This window comes from Lactuca saligna, chromosome 8 (genome assembly GCF_052625555.1).
Source record: "Lactuca saligna cultivar CGN05327 chromosome 8, ASM5262555v1, whole genome shotgun sequence".
NCBI lineage: Eukaryota > Viridiplantae > Streptophyta > Magnoliopsida > Asterales > Asteraceae > Lactuca > Lactuca saligna.
Window position 1 is genome coordinate 8,778,618 of NC_136424.1, and position 5,512 is coordinate 8,784,129.

The 5,512-nt window shown below is 37.4% G+C and overlaps 1 non-coding gene across 1 annotated transcript; it reads left to right on the top strand.

Moving 5' to 3' along the window:
* The first annotated feature begins 883 nt into the window (after window positions 1-883).
* On the top strand, window positions 884-990 carry LOC145013584 (small nucleolar RNA R71). The gene has a single exon (XR_013665134.1). It is a non-coding gene; the product is annotated as a small nucleolar RNA R71 (small nucleolar RNA).
* Window positions 991-5,512: the final 4,522 nt, after the last annotated feature.

Sequence of the window (5,512 nt, forward strand, 5' to 3'; positions counted from 1 at the left end):
TGATTCACCGAATCAGTATTGGTTAGAACCAGTTGTTTCGTTTGAACTCCAAAATACTCTGGACTCACAACTAGATCTTACAATTACATCTAAAGCCTTCAAGTTTCGTTCTTTCATCAAGGTTGAGAAATTCCCCGTCTCTAATAATGGTGCTGATCAACTTCTCTTCCAATTTTATCTTAAGCACATGAGGATGCAATACGAGACTGGGAGTGCCAGCAAGATCACAACAGTGAAGGTCACCAGACCAATCGAGATTGACAGTTTTCCAAATGCCAAATTCAAATTTGTCAAAGGTTCTGTGATTCAATTTCATGAATTCACTCTCACAGACCTGTCGTGTATCAATCCTTACGACTGGATAATTCTCTACAACTTGTTATTGCGATACGCGCAGAAGACTGGTGGTTCTTTTTGATAAAAAAAACTCGATTGGTTTGCATGTATTTCTATTCTTTTTTGCTTCATATATTCATCACGAAGCAACCATTCCTTCTTTATCCTCCTCCAATCTTCATCATATCTGTCTCCGCTTGAATAGTACACTTAACTTTCCGGTTACTTTTCTCGTCCAAGACGCAATCTTTTGTGAAATGTGGCCCAATGCAATTTTCACACCCCATACATATAATATGTATGGATTGATCCATATACGTCATTTTCCGATCTATGTTCTTCAGTTTAGCTACTATTGCAGCCAAATTCTCGTTTCCTCTATCGCCTTTTTCCTATGTGTTATGATATTCTCTTGAGTGCTTTATGAACTCTTCAGCTAGCTCTTTTAACATGGCCAAATTCTTTTTTGTTAGCAGTCCTTCAGAGTCCAGGAGTTTCCGTGCTATAACGTTCATCATAGAAAATAGACACCATGTGTTAGACGTTCAAGTCATGTAGAGCACAATTTCTTAGAAGACCTTTGTACTTCTCTCAAGCTTCGTATAAGGACTCCCCCATTTGTTGTTGGAAATTAGCTATATTCTTCTTTAATTTGGCAACCTTGGATGGTGAACTAAATTTTTGGATGAACCCTTCACAAAGTTGAGTCCATGTAGTGATAGCGTCGGGTGGAAATGCCTTGAGCCAATCTTTTTCCGCTCCTCTAAAAGTCATCGAAAGCATCTGCAATAACACTGTTACACGAGGTATATTGGCAAAATTAAAATAGTTGGCAATGTCATTCACCTCGTCAATATTGTCACACCCCCGAACCAGAACGGCAGAAACGCCCGAGGGTTGGGTGACTTCATCTTTTAATATCATCACAATGTAAATAATTGAATCAAGACAACATCTTCATCACACGTACAATAATACAACCATCATTGTTTACATAAGTGTATTGGATTACAGATTACATTCCAAAATAACAAGTGTATCATGATAACAAAATACGATAAAATCCATGTGTTCTTGGCGACCAACCCGCTTAACAATTTCCTGATAATACAAGTTATTTTGAAAACGGTCAACATATATAATGTTGGGGAGTTCATAAGCTTGTTTGTATGAAAAGTTTGTATCGTTTTGTAAACACCAGAAAATCCGATATTTTCTATAAAAATGGTTTAAACGTTTTGTATTAAAGCATGTGTGTTACTGTTTTGAAAATGTATAAAGAGACTATTCCCGGAACATCCTATATTTTCTATTCTAAGTAGAAGGTAATGTATAATGTAAGTTTCCCAGAAAATTTGATATTTTCTGCTGGTAAAAGTGTTGTGGTCTTAAACCCTAACACGGTAAAATGGTGTTTGTATAGTATTGTAACTGCAGAAATGTATAAGCATTGCATAAATTTTATAGTGGAGCTAATTTCTATGTGAGTCGTTATAACCAAGCTTGATATGACTGATCTGCCTGTCATGACATTTTTCAGGCTTCTACTTGTTTAAGGTAAGACATTTTTCACTCTAGACTGGCCTAGTCTAGCTGTAGCGAACAACTCAAGTGTGGGGCTGTCAACCCCGTATAGATCTATACACAAACTATCGCTCTCCCTCTAGGATACTGTGGATATAACTACAGGACTGAAGGTTGTACACTAGGTAGGTATGAATGAAAGAACGTCTCACAAGAACCTTAACTATGTTTACACGAAAATTGTAACACACCGTTTAATGCTTTAAATAACTTTTCCATGTATGTATTCCGGTTACAAGTCCCAATGGGTATGTACATGAATGAATGAGGCCCAATAAGCATGAAATGTGTATCCAAGGTCCGTCGAGCATGTAAATGGGTTAATAAGGCCCAACAAACATATAAGGAGTATACAGGACCTATTAAGTATGTAATTGGGTCCCTAAGGCCTAATAAATATGTAATGAATTTATCAGGATCAATAAGCATATAAATAGGTCACTAAGGCCCAATAAACATGTAATGAATGTATCAGGCCCGATAAGCATGTAAATGGACCACGAAGGCCCAATAACATGAAATGGACAAACAAGGCCCAATAAAAGTGAGAATGACGTAATTAGCTCGTTGGTTATTATATTGCTTGTTTTAGCTCCATTATTTACCAAAATGACATAAAAGACCCACTTTTTGTAAAAGCAAAATGACATTCTTGGCCCATTAGGCCGAAAATTTACATTTAAGGCACATTTTCGGTAAAAATGACACTTTAGGCCCATGGCACCGTAAGTTTATAAATAAGACCCATTTTTGTAAAACTTGAAAATTTTAGCCCATTAAAGCTGTGAAGGCCCAAATAGAAGCTAATTTTGTGAAAATTAACACTTTTGGCCCCTTTGAAACCATGAATGTCATAAAGATCCATTTTATTTAAAAATGACTCTTTTGGTCCTCTCAAAACCGTGAGTGTCAAAAAAACCTCATTTTTTGTTTATTTGTCAAATATGGCCCCTTATACGATTATATTTAGTTTTCAAACATCCTTAGCATGTTTAATCCTTTCAACTTCATAATAAGTCACAAAAGATGGTTTAGTTTACAAACATCACCAAGTTTAGTAGGTATTTCAAGTATAGTGAAGATTTAACATGTTTTCATAACATAATCACAACATATAACATGAAAACACACATATACATGCATAAATACAAAGATCTAACATAAAAGAAACTTGTATCCTCCCCCAAAACATAGTAAAAACCGAAAACAATGGGGGTATGAACTCACGTTGGGAGATGGATTCGGTTTCGGTGAGAAGTTTGAAGGAGTTTTCGGCCTAGCAAGCTCCCTTGGGAAGATCTTCTTAAACAATCTGACTTTAGAAGCGTATACACCAGAATGGTGTTGCTTTGAAGAATAATCTTAACATAAGAGGGATTTAATCAACTCAATTGTGAATTAACTTACCTAAAGGGATGAAATTTTGTGATAACTTGTTGAAACACACACCACCTCACGGGTTTATGGAGGAAATGGAGGAGTTCTTGAAGGTTTTGAAGTGGAATGAAGTTTGAATGATTTTGGTAAAGGAAGAAATGGCCTTAGGCCGAGAATATTAAGGAGGAAGGGAGAGAAGATTAGTTGGGCATTACATGGAGGGTTAAGGGATTTAACTTAGAAATATGGGATGTAACTAACATGGATAACCTCTAGATAACAATGAGGTGTCAAGATTTTAATTCAAACAAACTTTTTTTTTGTATATATAAACCGAGAATGGGAGGAAGGAAAAGGAAATAAATCATTTTGGGCTTGAACTTGGTTCATGACCTAGAACCTTTAGGCCTAATGAGGTTTTCGATTTTAAAGGCCCAAATTTTATAGATCTCAGCCCATTAGATGACTTATGGAGGGTATTAGCCCAATAAGGCCCTTTATGAGTCTTATGGCCCAAAAAGAGCAAAAATATGGGTTTTCGGCCCATTGTATTTAAATGAGTGGTTTTCTACCCAGATAGGCCCATAAAGACAAGGTGAGTGCTTTTTGGCCCAAAATCAATTACTTAGCGAATGTGAGTCCAATTAGGGCCCAAATGAGATATCTTCACCCAAAATATTCGTGTTGTGGGTTTATTGGCCCATTAGGCCCAATAAATATTTCCTGAGCCAATAAGGGTTTGAACTGGGAAATTAGGGTTACCAGCCCAAAGTCGAGTGAGTGTGGTGCATTGAATTTGGTTTTGGACTTCATGAGTGAGTTTTGATTTGGATAGTTGTTTTTTAAATGAATAACTTGTATAACATAAATCTTAGAGTTACAAGATATATCAAGAGTTGACCATACATAGATAGAATTTCCTTGTAAAAAATGCTAGTTGTGACATCATCCCCACGTTAGAAGGAATTTCATCCTGAAATTCTTTTGAAAGCTATTCTTAGGAAGTAGAGAAAAGGTGAGTGTACTTTTTCATCATTTGGTCTTCGTGTTCCCATGCGAATTCCAGTCTGCACTTTGCTTTCCATTGAACCTTCACAATCGGAATGCAACTTTGTTTTGTATGCTTCACTTCCCTATCCATTATCTCAACCGACTCTTCGACGAATAGGAGATTCCCATTTACTACGATCTCATCCAGAGGAACAATGAGGGTTTCATCTGATAAACACTTTTTCAAATTCAACACATGGAACACGGGGTGTACATTGTTGAGCTTCGCAGGTAGCTGCAGCTTATAAGCCACCAGACTAATTCGGGCAAGAATCTCGAATAGTCCAATGTATCGAAGGTTTAGTTTTCCTCACTTCCCAAAATGGATCATCCCTTTATATGGAGAGAGCTTCAATATCACCCGATCCCCGACTTAAAATTCTAGAGGCTTTCGCCGTTTATCAACATAACTCTTTTGTTGGTCTCGCGATAATTGGAATCGTGCCTTGATTTAAACTATTTTCTCCATCGTTTCCCGAGTAATCTAGGGGCCTGTAAGAGTGTTGTTCGGTGTTTTCCCTCTTGCCATCTGATTGTCTCCCACCTGATCAGCCCAGGAAAGAGGTGATCTCCATTTCCGTCCATACAATGCTTCGAAAGGAGCAACCTTAATGCTCGTGTGATAGTTGTTATTATATGATAACTTGATTAAGTGCAAGTAGGTATCCCCTGCCTTACTGAAATCAATCACCCAGGCTCGGAGCATATCTTTAAGTGTTTGAATGGTTCGCTCGCTTTGGCCGTCAGTTTGAGGGTGATAAGCAGTGCTCATATCTAGTTGTGTTCCTAATGCTTTCCGGAGTGACTACCAAAATCATGAACTAAATCTACTATATTGATCTAAGATAATAGATCTCGGCACCCCATGAAGTGTCACCACATCCAATATATTAATTTGCGTTAACCTTTCCATTTAGTATGACTCCTTTATTGGCAGGAAATGGGTGGATTTGGTTAACCTATAGACAATCACCTACATAGCATCGAATCCATCTACCATCTTGTGTAATTTGGTTATGAAATCCATTGTGATCCTTTCCCATCTCCACTCGGGAATTTCGGGTTGTTGCAGTAATCCTGAGGCCTTTTGATATTCCACTTTAATCTTGGCGCAAGTGAGGCACTTGCTCACGTAAGTAGCAATTTCTGATTTCATGTTTGGCCA